Here is a 15,598-nt window from a genome sequence, read left to right as displayed (position 1 = left end):
CTCCTTCTCTACAAAAAAAAAACAAACAAACAAAAAAAAAAACACCATTAATTAGCTGGGTGTGGTAGTGTGTGCCTGTGGTCCCAGCTACTCAGGAGGCTGAGGTGGGAGGATCACTTGAGCCCAGGGAGTTAAGGCTACAGTGAGCCATGATTGCACCACTGCACTCCAGTCTGGGCGACAGAGTGACACCCTGTCTCAAAAAAAAAAAAAAAAAAAAAAAAATTCAGGGCATGGGAAATGAAATTTCATTCTTAGAAGTGCGATTAAAGAAAGGGATATCCCTCTGTGAAGTGTGAGGTGCAAGCCTTCAACTCTCTCGGGAGCTTCCTATGAATTCCACAGTGAGTCCTTCCACAACTGCTTTTCAAGCATGGTAACCCTGTCCCTGTCCAGGTCGTTAGCTGTTCAGCACTCAGGGTGACATGCCTGCAGGAACCTGCCCCATGTCCCTGCTTCTGGCAACAGGGATGAAGAGCAAGGATTAGCGGGGTTCCGTCCTTCATGAGTCACACCAAGAGATTAAGAAAGGATAAATCCTGGGTCAGGCCATCAGCAAGTTGTATTTTATGAAGTTAAGCTTCATTAATTCAGCACTGTGATAATCCAGAAGAAATCCAAGTAGACATTTGACTTCACACAAAATGCAAATCAATAAATGAACAGTGTGAGCAAGAACGCAGGAAAATCATTGAAACTTACACAGAAACAAAAGGTTCACCTCACTAAAAACATACCACAGTAGCTCATTATAAATTATTCTTATGCATTCAAAGGAGTTGTTCTTCCTTGAATAATTATTTGATGGTCTAAACCAAGCTGGACTTTCTTAGTTTGGTTCTACACACTGTTTATACTTGCATCAGACCCGAGCTCAGTGGCTCACGCCTGTAATTCCAACATTTTGGGAGATCAAGGTGGGAGGATTGTTTGAGCCCAGGAGTTCAAGACCAACCTGGGCAACATGGTGAAACCCCATCTCTACGAAAATTAGCCCGGTGTGGTGGCTCACACCTGTAATCCCAGCACTTTGGGAGGCTGAGGCGGGCAGATCGCTTGAGCCCGAGTTGGAGACCAGCCTGGGCAACATGACAAAACTCCATCTCTACAAAAAATTAGCAAGCCATGGTGGTGTGTCCCTGTAGTCCCAGCTACTCGGGAGGCTGAAGTGGGAGGATCACCTGAGACCAGGAAGCTGAGGCTGCAGTGAGCTGTGATTGTGCCATTCTACTCCAGCCTGGGCAACAGAGCAGGACCCTGTCTCAAAAGATAAAATGAAATAAAATAATTTTAAAAGTAACATTAAGAAATATGCTTGCATCAGTTGGGGGTCCCTAGAAGACAGGAGATACACTCAGGACTCTGCCTGCTGTTCATTCTCTTGATTAGACAGAGACATAGAGATAGAGACAACAGAATCCACTGCACTTTTGCCCTTTAAACAGACTCCAAACTCCCTGCCTTAGCTAACAAGGCTGGGTCTGACTTACTAGAATGTTGCCCAAATCTCCTACTTATCTTCTCACACTGCACGTTCTCTTCCCCAAGGTCCTTGGTCTGCTTACTCAAACACATCTCCATTACTGCCTTTGTTTGTGTTAAGTAGATATGTTCTAATGTGCCATTTCAATTCCATTGTCACTTCTATATGTTTTGAGTTGGTTGCCCTGGTAATTATAATGAACATCTTACAGGAATCTAGTTCTGATTAATACAGCTTTATGTCAGTATTACACAAAATCTTTATTCTCCCCTTCCTCCTTTGTGTCATTATTGTCTTACAGATTATATCTTTATAGATTATGTGCACATTAACACCGATTTATAATTTTGCTTTACTCAATTGTCTTTTCAGATAAGAGATAAAGAGTTACAACAAAAATACATTAATACTGCCTTTTATGTTTAAGCAGTTATCTTTACAAATGCTCTTTATTTCTTCATATGAATTCAAGTTACTACTGTCTAGAGTTTTCATTTCAGGCTAAAGGACTCTCTTAATATTTGTTATAGGGCAGGATTGCTAGTAATGAATCCTTTCAGGTTTTGTTTATCTGAGAACATCTTAATTTCTCCTTCATTTTTAAAAGATAGTTCTGTCAGATATAGAATTCTTAGTTGACAATGTTGTTTCTTTTGTCTGGCCTCTGTGGTTCCTAATGAGAAATCAGCTATTAATATTACAAGGCTCTTGTGAATGTAAAGAGTCAATTTTCTCTTGCTACTTTTGAGATTCTCTCTTTGTCTTTCAACAATCTGATTATGATGTGTCTTGGTGTGGTTCTCTTTCTATTTATTCTACTTGGAGTTTGTTGGGCTTGGATGTGTAAATTTAAAAAAACTGGGGCGTTTTTGGCTATTATTTCTTCAAAAAATTATTTTTAAGACAAGGTCTTACTGTCACCCAGGCTGGTGCCATCTTGGCTCACTGCAACCTTTGCTTCCTGAGCTCAAGCAATCCTCCCACCGCAGCCTTCCAAGTAGCTGGGACCCCAAGTGTGCACTACCACATCCAGCTAATTTTTGTATATATTTTTTTTTTTTTTTTTTTAGAGATGGGGTTTTGCCACGTTGCCCAGGCTGCAGATATTCTTTTTGTTCCTTTCTATCCTTTTTTCTGGGTCTTATTATGTGTTTGTTGGGATACTTATGGTGTTCTACAGGTCTCCAAGGCTCTGCTCATTTTTCTTTCCATTCATTTTTCTTGCTTGTCCTCAGGCTGGATAATCTCAATTGATCTATCTATCTTCAGGTTGTCTGATTCTTTCTTCTGACTACTCAAATCTGCTGTTGAGCTCCTCTAGTAAATTTTTCATTTCAGTTATTGTGCTTTTCCATTTCAGAATTTATATTTGGTTATTTTTATAATTTTATCTTTTGATAGTTTCTATTTTGTGAGACATTATTCTCAAACTTTTCTTTAGTTCATTGTAAATGCCTTCATTTATTTGAACATATTGAAGGTGACTAAATGGAAATCTTTAGTAAATCCAACATCTGGACTTCCTCAGGGACAGTTTCTATTGATTATTTTTCCCTATGTATGGATTATACTTTTTTGTTTATGTGTCTCATCTTTAAGTGAAAACTGGATATTTTAAGTAATATAATATGGCAACTCTGGAAATAAGATCTTTCTTCACTCTCCCACCAGATTTTGTTGTTGCTGCTATTTGTTCTTGTTAATTTGATTAATGACATTTCTGAAGTAATTTTATAAAGTCTTTATTCCTTGGTTGTGTTAGCCACTGAAGCCTCTGTGTGATTTGTTTAGTGGTTAACTAGTGATTGGACAGAGATTTCCTTAAATAACTGGAACCAATAAGTCTTTGTTAAGGGGTTTTGTGTGCATGTTGGAGTGTGCTTTCAATAAGCAATGGAGTGTACAATTGGCAACTCCACCTTAGCCTTCACTTCCCATTTGTGCAGAGCCTCAAAGTCAGCCAGAGGTGACAGCCTAGGGATTTCTCATGTCATTCTTGAGCATGGACACAACTCTACACATGCCTGGCCTTCTAGATTCCTGGGAATATATCAGAGCTTATCAAAGCTCTATGAAAATCTCATTCCCAAGCTTTTCCTCTTAAGCCTTTTTGTTAAGCCTGTTGTTTGATCTGGCTGTTATCCATGATCTCAGGCAGCCATGAAATCAAACAATTGCTTCTAAATGTTATTGATAAATGCACTTGGGGAAAAGCCCCCCCCCCTCCTACCCTACCACATGGGGTGAGCTCCAAGTCAGGTGAAATAAAGCTTTGCAAGTGGTTTTCCGGGGGAACCACTAGATAGGTCAAATCATGAGAATTCTCTGGGAAACAGACTTCAAAGGCGCTCCAACCTCAGCCCCTTCTGGTGGCTGCCAGACCACTGGAGTTCCTCATGAGTGCAGGCTGTTGGTTTTCAAGGTTACCATGGAGCTGGAGAGAAGGGGTTAGGACTGGAGCAAGTAAAAACATCACAATGCTAGCTGTTCTTACCAAGAGCCATTTTTCTTGAATAAACGCTTCCTGGATTGCTGCAACCATTTGGTTAATTTCTAGAATTCCAAAAAAAAGTTGATCCTGATGATTTTTGCCAGTTTTCTCACTGCCCTGTGGAGAACAGAATTTTTGGAAGTTCTGTAGATTCTTGGGCCCCACCCCAAATATACAGAATCAACATTCCAGAGGGTTAGAGTGAAAATCTGTATTTTTATAAGCATCCAAGTGATTTGTACCAAACCCTAAAATCTGAGAAACTGCTACTTAAAGTCATTGTTTGGTCACCACATTTAAAAAACCAACCTTACTGAGCCAGCAAAACAACAGAATTTACATGATACCAGAAATGTTAAGGCCTTTAGAATCCGCAGACAGGGATCATAGCACTTTTTTCCTTGCTTTCTCTACCCCTTCCCAAAGCAAACAGAAAACATACTAATCTTACGAATCCCATGTCCAGATAGTATAGAAATTGCCACAAGAACTTGGGGTCCTTGCTTTCCCTAAACTGCTTCTGAATGACGCTGCTTGTGGCTAGTTCTATACACCCTGCAAGCTACTGGAGAAGGTTGAAGGTAATGCAGTTTGGCACATCTAAGCCAAAAATTCAGAACAATTTAAATCACATTGCAAAACATGGATAGAAGTCGAAACAGCCATTTCCTGTTCTGATCTCTGTTTGAAAAACAACAGCCTGCATAACTGGAAATCATAAATCAAATCAATAGAAAAGTAAATTACAACCTTTTAACTTCTGAACTAAAAGTGGATAGATGGATGCAATCTAGCCCACACCTGATTTCTTAATAACATTTTAAGCAGCCAATGATGTTGTGGTGGTGAGAATTCAGTTGGCTAAAATGCATGCATATTTAGAGCTAAATCTGTATTAACTCAGCCTGAAAGAAGGTACAGATAGGCTTCTATTTCAAAATGCCCTGTAATAGGAACCTGCTTTAGAAGGTGCATGTGGGGCTTTGGGGAAACCATGTGGAGGCTGTTTGTGGGAAAAGTTTCTGCCTAAGGCTTCCTGGCTTGGCTACCTCACTCAGTGGATATGCAGCTTTGGGCTAGTTTCCTAATATCTCTTATCCTCAGTGTCTTCATGGGGAAAGTGAGTGTCATAATGGTGTTTATTTACAGGACTGCTGGGAAGATTAAACACAATAATCCAAGCGAATCCTTTAGCGGATCACCTAGGGTGGCAGAAGCACGAGGCAGGTGGAGCAGGCTGATTCTAATCGTTTGTGTCACAGGGATGTGGCTGTAAAGGGCTCAGCATAATAACTGCTATATTTTGCAGATGCCCTAAATCTGTGCTGCTCAATATGGTAGCCACATGTGGCTACTGAGCACTACAAATGTGGCTTATCTGGATTGAGATGTGCTGTAAGCGTAAAAGAAAAATGTACTGGGTTCTAAAGACTTACTACATTTAGGGCCGGGTGCGGTGGCTCATGCCTGTAATCCCAGCACTTTGGGAGGCCGAAGTGGGTGGATCACCTGAGGTCGGGAGTTCGAGACCAGCCTGACCAACGTGGTGAAACCCCGTTTCTGCTAAAAAATACAAAAATTAGCCTGGCATGATGGATTTGGCCTGTGATCCCAGCTACTCAGGAGGCTGAGGCAGGAGAATCGCTTGAACTCGGGAGGCGGAGGTTGCAGTGAGCTGAGATCATGCCACTGCACTCCAGCCTGGGCAACAGTGAGACTCCATCTCAAGAAAAAAAAAAAAAGTCTTCATTAAAAAATAAAATAAAATCCCTCACCATGATCTCAGTCAGCCGTGAAATCAAACAATTGCTTCAAATGTTATTGACAAATGTGCTTGGGGAAAGGCTCCCCCTACCCTACCCCATAGGGCGAGCTCCAAGTCAGGTGAAATAAGGTTTCTATAGTTTAGTGAAATGTAGTTTCTATATTGATTACATATTGCCTTGATCATATTTGGAGTATGTTGGGTTAAATGAAATATAGTATTACAATTAATTTCACCGGTTTCTTCTTACCTTTTTAAATGTGGTTACAAGAAAATTTAAGTTTCTATGAGTCGCTTGTGTTTTGTGGCTCCCATCTAATTTCTGGTACAATATACTTTATTAGGTTTATATCCACCCAATTTATTGAATATCTGCTATGAATCAGGCCATGTGGAGGTGGTCTAACAGGGGAATGTGTCATGTGCCACAGGGGTACACAGCAGGAAAGGCTGGTCCCAGGCATCAGGGAGGTCTTCATGGAGGAAGTGATGTCTGAGCTGGGTCCTTCTCTCTCCGGAGATCAGCAGGAAATTCAAAGGTGCTGATTTGCTGTGGGTTTGCTCCCTTCGGAATCTTCAATCACATTTCAGAGGCATGGAAGACACCATGAACTTCCCTACCCTATGAAAACCCAGTAGCCGGACAAGCCCAGCAAAGGGCCAGGTCAATGTCAGGGATATTTTGATATTTGAACCTTCATCTTACTATTTGGCCTCATGTCCTTGTCTGTCCAGTTAGTGAGGAATGGATAAACATTGCTGGAATTTTTTTGTTTTTTGTCTTTTGCCTTGTGAGAACATCCAAGTATAGTAATGATTTTTAAAAATACAGTGCCAAGTGAAGCCAAGTGAAGGTTTGGGAAGTCAGTGCTCAACTTCTGCTGTGATAATCTTGAGGTCTAGGGCACTTTGAGGCCCTGGGTCAGGCGCAGTGGCTCACGCCTGTAATCCCAACACTTTGGGAAGTCAAGGCAGATGGATCGCTTGAGCCCAGGAGTTTAAAAGCAGCCTGTAATACCTCATTTCTAAAAAAAAAAAAAAAAAAATTAGCCAAGTGTTGTGGTGTGTGCCTGTGGTCCCTGCTACTAGGGAGGCTGAAAGGGGAGGATCACTTGAGCTGGGGAAGTAGAGGCTGCAGCGAGCCATGATCACGCCACTGCACACCAGCCTGGGCAACACAGCGATATTCTGTCTTGAAAAAGAAGAAAAGGCCCTGTTAACTCGCCAATTTTCTGTCTTTCAAAAACAGTTGAAAGTTTGGAGTTGTTTCAAAAACAACGTCATGAGCGAGATGTTCAATGACTCTGTCTTCAGGGAGTCCTACCATGCTGAAGATGCTGGAAGAGAGGCAATGCTTTGTTCGTTTCTACCAGGCATGGCCGCATGAGTAATAGAGGGTGCAAGAAGATGCTGTGAATGTTCTTCTGCGTTTTAAAAATTTATTATTGCTTCTCGGCCTTTTGGCTAAGATCAAGTGTAGTATCTGTTCTTGTCACTTTAAAATTTTATTTAAATTTTTTAAATTTAATTTTTAATTTTAAAGTTACTTATTTATTTTGATGCTAGGTTATGAGACTGGTTAATTTTTATATTTTTGGTAGAAATGGGGTTTTGCCATGTTGCCCAGACTGGTCTCAAACTCCTAGGCTCAAGCGATTGACCCGCCTCAGTCTCCCAAAGTGCTGGGATACAGGTGTGAAGCCACAATGCCTGGGCTGTTATTTGTTTTTTTAATAACAGCTTTATTCTTCACGTGCCACATGATTTACCCATTTAAAGTATACCATTCGATGGCTTGCAGTCTGTTCACAAAGTTAGACAGCTATTACCACAATCAATTTTAGAACATTTTTATCACCCCGAAAGAAACCCTGTATTCTGTAGCCATCACGCCTAGTAGCGGGTTGAATTGTGGCCCCCTAAATCTTTTTCCACGTGGAATCTTAGAATGCGACCTTATTTCGAATAAGGGTCTTTGCAGATGTAATTAAGGTAAGGAGCGTGAGATGAGATCATCCTGGATTAGGGTGGGCCCTAAATGCAATGATGAGTGTCTTTATAGAAGACAGAAAAGAAAACACAGAGACATAGACAGAAGGCAACATGAAAACAGAAGCTGAGATGAGACTTATGAAACCCAAGGCGTGCGGCACGAAGGGTTGCTAGCATTTTACAGATATATAGCAGTCCCCGATTATCTGCAGGAGGTATGTTCCAAGAACCCCAGTGGATGCCTGGAACCATGAATAGTACTGAACCCTACATACACTATGTTTTTCTTATCCGTACATATCTATGATAAGGTTTACTTATAAATTAGGCACAGAAAGGGATTGATGGCAATAAAAATAAAATAGAACAATTATAACAATATACTGTAATAAACTTAGTGTGGTCTCTTGCCTCACTCTCAAAATATGCTATTGTACTGTACTCACCTATTTTTGGACCATGGTTGACCATGGGTAACTGAAACCGCAGAAAGCGAAACCACAGATAAGGGGGCGCTACTCTGCCATGTTTTGTTTGTCCTTTCATTGGTTGATGGACATTTGGGTTGCTTCCACTTCTTAGTTATTATAAATAACGCTGCTATGAACATTTACAGGTAAGTTTTGGTGTAGGCATACATTTTCATTTCTTTTGGGTACACCTAGGAGTAGAATTGCTGGATCCTATGGTAACGCTATGCTTAACATTTTAAGGAACTTCTAGACTGTTTTCCGAAAGGGCTGCACCATTTGACATTCCCATCAGCAGCATAAGAGGTGCCCATTTCCCCATATCCTTGCCAACACTTGTTATTATCTGTCTTTTTATTAGAACTGTGTCCAGGCCGGGTGTTGTGGCTGATGCCTGTAATATCAGCACTCTGAGAGGCTGAGGGTGGGAGGATGGCTTGAGCCTGGGAGGTCAAGGCTGCAGTGAGCCATGTTTGTGCCACTGCACTCCAGCCTTGGTGACAGAGTGAGGCCCTGTTTAAAAAAAACAAACAAAACAAAACAAAAAAACCCAAAGAGCTGTGTCCATACCACAAGTTCCCTCATGGTTTTAACTTCCTCACTACATGTCCCTGTGGCACACACAGCCTTTGGGTCTACACCACCAGTCCCCTGGGTTAACACAGCTTCCTGTGTCCACAGCACAAACACTCCCAGGTATACAGAATCTTCCACACCAACCCCGCCAGGCACCTCAGGTACACAGGAGCTCTACCTCCCGCTACAAGTTGCGTCCAATACACACAGCCTTCTCGTCTAACACAGATGGGGCCTCAGATGCGTAGAGCCTCCCTACCCAACCCACACACACCACAATTCCCCTGGACATGAAAAGTCCCCTCAGATGCACACAGTCTTTTCTTTTCTTTTTCTTTTTCTTTTTTTGGTCTACACCACAAGTTCCTCAGTGTCACAAAACTGCTATGTCCACACCACAAGCCTCTAAGGCATACACAGCCTTTTATCTACATAAGAAGTCTCCTCAGGTGCACATAGCCTTTGTGCCACATCACACGTGTCCTCGTGTATAACCTCCTCCTGTGTCTACACTACAAGTCTTGCTGGGAACAAACAGCTTTCTAATCCACTCCACAAGTTGTCTTGAGTCTACATACCTCGGTGTGCACGTCATGACCCCTTGCAGGTATATACTGCCTTCTTGATCCACATCCAGGGTCCACACCAGAAGTCCCTTCAAGTTCACACAGCCTTGTTTTTTTAAACTCCCAAGTCCCTGATACTCTCGAGTTATGCAGCCTTCTATGTTCTCTGTCCACATCACAAGTCCCCTCAGGAACACACGATTTTCGGTGTCTGCACCACAAGTCACATCACATATGGATAGCTTTCTTTTTTTTTTGACGGAGTCTTGCTCTGTTTCCAGGCTGGAGTACAGTGGCGCAATCTCGGCTCACTGCAACCTCCACCTTCCAGGTTCAAGCGATTCTCCTGCCTCCGCCTCCCAAGTAGCTGGGATTACAGGTGCGTGCCACAACGCCCGGCTTATTTTTGTATTTTTAGTAGAGACGGGGTTTCATTGTGTTGGCCAGGATGGTCTTGATCTCCTGACCTCGTGATCTGCCCGCCTCGGCCTCCCAAAATGCTAGGATTACAGGCGTGAGCCACTGCGCTCGGCCAAGTCACATCACATATAGACAGCTTTCTACTTTCACAACCACAAGTCCTTTTAGGGACACACAGCCTCCTACCTCCACTCCAGAAGTTCCCTCAGGGATACAAGGGCACCCCCGCCCACACCACAAGTCCTTCTGAAACACATACTGTCTTCTGTGGCCACAGCACAAGTGTCTCCCCTCTGCACACTAACCATCAGTGTCCACACCACCAGTCCCCTAGGTGCTCGCAGCCTTCTATGTCCACACGGTCAGGTTTCTGGATCACAGACAAACATCGTGTCCACATCACAAGTCTCCTTGTGTCTAACAGGAGAACAAACCACATGTTCTGGAAACAAACCACATGTTCCCTCAGAAGCACATAGCCTTCCCTGTCCATACCACTAGTCCCCAAGGTTCACACACCCATGCCACACGTCTTCTCAAGCATACACAGCTTTTCGTGTCCACGCAATAAGTCTTCTCAAGTACATACAGGCCTCCATGTCCACACTACAGGTTTCCTCTTGTACTGCCATCTTCTTGGTCTCAGGCCTCTGAAAGCACTGCCCTAGGCAATCGGTCATCTCATACTTACAAAAATCAGGATGATTCAAGTTCACTGTGCTAGTGCATCAGTCAACACGGGCTGGTATTCTCATCAAGTATATTTTTATTTTATTTATTTATTTTTTTGAGACAGAGTCTCACTCTGTCACCCAGGCTGGAGTAAGGAGTACTCTGGTGCAATCTTGAATCACTGCGACCTACGCCTCCTGGGTTCAAGCAATTCTCGTGCCTCAGCCTCCATAGTAGCTGGGCCTACAGGTGCATGCTAATTTTTTGTATTTTTAGTAGAGACAAGGTTTCACCATGTTGGCCAGGCTGGTCTCAAACTCCTGACCTCAAGTAATCCACCCGCCTTGGCCTCCTAAAGTGCTGGGATTACAGGTGTGAGCCACTGTGCCTGGCCTTTATTTTTTTCTTTCTGGACATTTTTTTCCTACATTCAAGCCACTGATTCTCATGGCCTTTTTTTTTTTTAATATCTGGGGATAATTCAACTATTTGTGAAGTATAAGCTGGCTTATTCAAGCAAACTTCATATGTGATTTATAATCTTAAGTGGAATTGTGAAATTCTTTCCCCAGCTTGCTTTCTTCTTCTTCTTTTCTTTTCCTTTTTTTTTTTTTTAGACAGGTTCTCACTCTGTCACTCAGGCTGGAGTGCAGTGCTGCGATCTAAGCTCACTGCAACTTCTGCCATGCCTCCCTGGCTTAAGCAATCCTCCCACCTCAGCCTCCCAAGTAGCTGGGATTACAGGCACCTGCTACCATGCCCGGCTAATATTTGTAATTTTTTTATAGAGATAGGGTTTTGCCATGTTGGCCAGGCTGGTCTCGAACACCCGGGCTTGAGTGATACACCCACCTCGGCCTCCCAGAGTGCTGGGATTACAGGCATGAGCCACCACGCCCAGCCACCTCAGCTTTCTTAAGGTATAACTGACAAATAAAAATTGTATATATTTATTTAAAGTGTACAACATGATGTTTTGATATTTGTATACATTGTGACCTGATTACCATGATGAACAGATCCGCCATGTTTGTGTTGGTATCACTTTTCCCCATCACCGTGGACCTGTCAACCCTCTTCGTTAATAGACACTAAGTCCCATACACCCTCATGGAGAAGAGAAAAGAGAAGCTGGATTATGATAAACTGGTCTCCTAGACTGAATTTGGATCTGGGACTTTGTCAGTTAACAAAAAGTTACCAATTTTCTCTAGTCAAACAATATCTTTCCAGCTTGGCAGTGAAAGGAGAAGAGATGGTCATGCTGTGTAGTCTTTGGGCAGAGTAAGGTCTGAGGGAGTCATAACAGTGGTTAACAGTGAAGCCAGCAGGCCAGGACACATGAGGCTTCCACACCCATATGCTGGGGATTGGGCTGGCTCTAACCTCATCATTTGTGTTCAGGATTGGACTTGAGAGACCACTGGTCTGGAAGCTTCCCCAGGGTTACAGGCCAGCCACAGAACAAACCCTCTCTCTAATCCTCAACCAAACCCAATCCAAACCTTAAAGCCAGTCTTGGAATAGACTGTTGTCTTAGAATACTCTAGAATAGTGATTCTGCCCAATACCCCTTTCCCATTCCCTCTCCTACTCCTTCTGAGCTTGACTGGCTCCTTGAGGCACGTTGCCTGGATGGGTCTCCCTGAAGTGTCTGATATTGGTAGGACGGAACAAGGGTAAGCAGGTTTCTTCATTGCAGGATTTTTCAGGACCTTTAATAGGCATTTTGACTCTCTAGGAGAAGAATAAAATTGCACAGTTGCTCAAATTTACTTGGCCATTAAATTTATTTCTCATCAACATCTCAAAGGACTGGTGTTGGGTGGGACACTGTTATAGGTTGGGTTTTCCAGAAGCAAGACCTGAAATGGTGATTCTTGTGTATATGATTTTTGAGGGAGGGATCTCTGGAGAAACTGGTATAGGGCAGGGAATAAGCCAAGCAAAGATGCAAGTTCAGGCTAAGTTTAGCCTTAGCCCAACCCCACAGGGAGCACTGGAGTATAATAAACTCTACTACAGAGGTTGCCCCTGTACCCCTGCCAAGATAAGGGGGCTGGGCTGTTACATACCCACCTCCATTAGTCACTGGCCACAGGCTGCGCCCTGAAGATGGTGCATAACCTACAAGGCATCTCCAGGCAAGGTGCTCTGTCTACCAAGAGCAAGAGAAAGAGGTAGGTGTGTGAGCAGTGGCAACACCCAGGAGCTAGAGGGCAAGGTGTACCAGCCCAGGAAAGAAAATATGGGCAGGGCACCAGGTCTGCTACAGTCACACTTTGGGAAAGACAGCATGGCACCTAGTCCTGTCTATGGATTCTCCCCAAGGCTGCATGAGAATCAGACTACTCTTTGGACAAATATTCATCTGGCTGTTCTCATGTCACATTTTCATTATCTCTAAGGTAGAGAGAAATTATCTTGGAGATACCTTATCAAGATGAAGAGGATTCAGAGCAATTAGGCAAGAGAATGAAATAAAGGGCATCCAGATTGGAAAGGATAAAGTCAAATTGTCCCTGTTTGCAGACAACGTAATCTTATATATAGAAAAACTTAAAGACTCTACCAAAAGACGCTTAGAACTGATAAATAAATTCACTAAAGCTGCAGTATACAAAAATCAACACACAAAAACCAGTAGTGTTTCTATACACAAACAACAAACTACCTGAAAAATAAATCAAGAAGTCAATCCCATTTACAGTAGCTACAAAAATTAAAATATTTAGGAATAAATTTAACCAAGGGGGTGAAAGACATCTACAAGGGAAACTACAAAACACTGATGAAAGAAATTGAAGAGGATAAAAACAGGCAGAAAGACCTCCCATGCTCATAGATGGAAGAATCAATATTGTTAGAATGACCACACCACTCAAAGCAATCTACAGATTCAATGCCATTCTTATTAAAATACCAAAGACATTCTTCAATGAAATAGAAAAAAAAAATCCTAAAATTTGTATGGAATCACAAAAGACCCCAAATAGCCAAAGCAACCCTGAGCAAAAGGAACAAAGCTGGAAGTATCACACTACCAGACTTCAAAACATACTACAAAGCTATAGTAACCAAAACAGCACAATAGACATAAACTAGTGGAACAGGGAATGCAGAAATTAATCCATGTATCTATAGCCAACTGATTTTTGACAAAGGTGCCAAGATCACTCACTGGGGAAAGGACAATCTCTTCAATAAATAGTGCCAGGAAAACTGGATATCCATATGCAGAAGAACAAAACTAGACACTCATCTCTCATGCTATACAAAAATCAACTCAGAGTGGATCAAAGAACTAAAGATAAGACCCAAAATATAAAACTACTAGAAGAAAACATACGGGAAATGCTTTAGGACATTAGTCTGGGGAAATATTTTATGAATAAGACCTCAAAAACACAGTCAACAAAAGCAAAAATAAACAAATGGGATTACATCAAACTAAAAAGCTTCTGCATAGCAAAGGAAACAATAGAGTGAAAAGACAACCTACAGAATGGGAGAAGATATTTGCAAACTATTCATCTGACAGGAGATTCATATTCAGAATATACAAGGAATTTAAACAGCTCAACAGCAAAAAAAACAAAAATCTTATTTTAAAATGGTGATTTGAACAGATATTTCTCAAAAGAAGACATACAAATGGGCCAACAAATAGATGGAAAAAATGCTCCACATGACTAATCATCCGGGAAATGCAAATCAAAGCCACAGTGGAGTATCATCTCACCCCAGCTAGAATGGCTGTTATCAAAAAGACAAAAAACAAATGCTGGCAAGGATGTGGGGAAAAGGGAACTCTTATACACTGCTGGTGAAAATGTAAACCAGTAAGGCCGGACGCAGTGGCTCATGCCTGTAATCCCAGCACTTTGGGAGGCCAAGGTGGGCAGATCTCCTGAGGTCACGAGTTCAAGACCAGCCTGGCCAACATGGTGAAACCCCGCCTCTACTAAAAATATAAAAAATTAGCCAGGCCTGGTGGCAAGCGCCTGTAATCCCAGCTACTCAGGAGGCTGAGGCCGGAGAATTGCTTGAACCTGGGAGGTGGAGGTTGCAGTGAGCTGAGATCATACCACTGCACTCCAGCCTGGGTGACAGAACGAGACTCCATCTCCAAAAAAAAAAAAAAAAATGTAAACCAGTAAAGCCACTATGTATGGAGGCTCCTCAAAAAACCACAAGTAGGGAGGGAGGAGCCAAGATGGCCGAATAGGAACAGCTCCGGTCTACAGCTCCCAGCGCGAGCGACGCAGAAGACGGGTGATTTCTGCATTTCCATCTGAGGTACCGTGTTCATCTCACTAGGGAGTGCCAGACAGTGGGCGCAGGTCAGTGGGTGAGCGCACCGTGCGCCAGCCGAAGCAGGGGCGAGGCATTGCCTCACTCGGGAAGCGCAAGGGGTCAGGGAGTTCCCCTTCCAGGGGTGACAGACGGCACCTGGAAAATCGGGCCACTCCCACCTGAATACTGTGCTTTCCCGACGGGCTTAGGAAACGGTGCCCCAGGAGAGTATAGCCCGCACCTGGCTCAGAGGGTCCTACGCCCACGGAGTCTCGCTGATTGCTAGCACAGCAGTCTGAGATCAAACAGCAAGTCGGCAGCGAGGCTGGGGGAGGGGCGCCCGCCATTGCCCAGGCTCGCTTAGGTAAACAAAGCAGCCGGGAAGCTTGAACTGGGTGGAGCCCACCACAGCTCAAGGAGGCCTGCCTGCCTCTGTAGGCTCCACCTCTGGGGGCAGGGCACAGACAAACAAAAAGACAGCAGTAACCTCTGCAGACTTAAATGTCCCTGTCTGACAGCTGTGAGGAGAGCAGTGGTTCTCCCAGCACGCAGCTGGAGATCTGAGAACGGGCTGACTGCCTCCTCAAGTGGGTCCCTGACCCCTGACCCCCGAGCAGCCTAACTGGGAGGCACCCCCCAGCAGGGGCAGACTGACACCTCACACGGCCGGCCAGGTACTCCAACAGATCTGCAGCTGAGGGTCCTGTCTGTTAGAAGGAAAACTAACAGAAAGGACATCCACACCAAAAACCCATCTGTACATCACCATCATCAAAGACCAAAAGTAGTTAAAACCACAAAGATGGGGAAAAAACAGAGCAGAAAAACTGGAAACTCTAAAAACCAGAGTACCTCTCCTCCTCCAAA

At 43.3% G+C, this 15,598-nt stretch overlaps 1 non-coding gene across 1 annotated transcript; it reads left to right on the top strand.

Moving 5' to 3' along the window:
• Positions 1–7,183: 7,183 nt before the first annotated feature.
• On the top strand, positions 7,184–7,381 carry LOC112129502 (U2 spliceosomal RNA). The gene has a single exon (XR_002911896.1). It is a non-coding gene; the product is annotated as a U2 spliceosomal RNA (small nuclear RNA).
• The last annotated feature ends 8,217 nt before the right edge of the window (positions 7,382–15,598 follow it).

Source organism: Pongo abelii, chromosome 18 (assembly GCF_028885655.2).
Source record: "Pongo abelii isolate AG06213 chromosome 18, NHGRI_mPonAbe1-v2.0_pri, whole genome shotgun sequence".
Lineage (NCBI taxonomy): Eukaryota > Metazoa > Chordata > Mammalia > Primates > Hominidae > Pongo > Pongo abelii.
The sequence above is the reverse complement of the archived record's forward strand: the minus strand, read 5'-3'. Positions and strand labels throughout refer to the sequence as shown.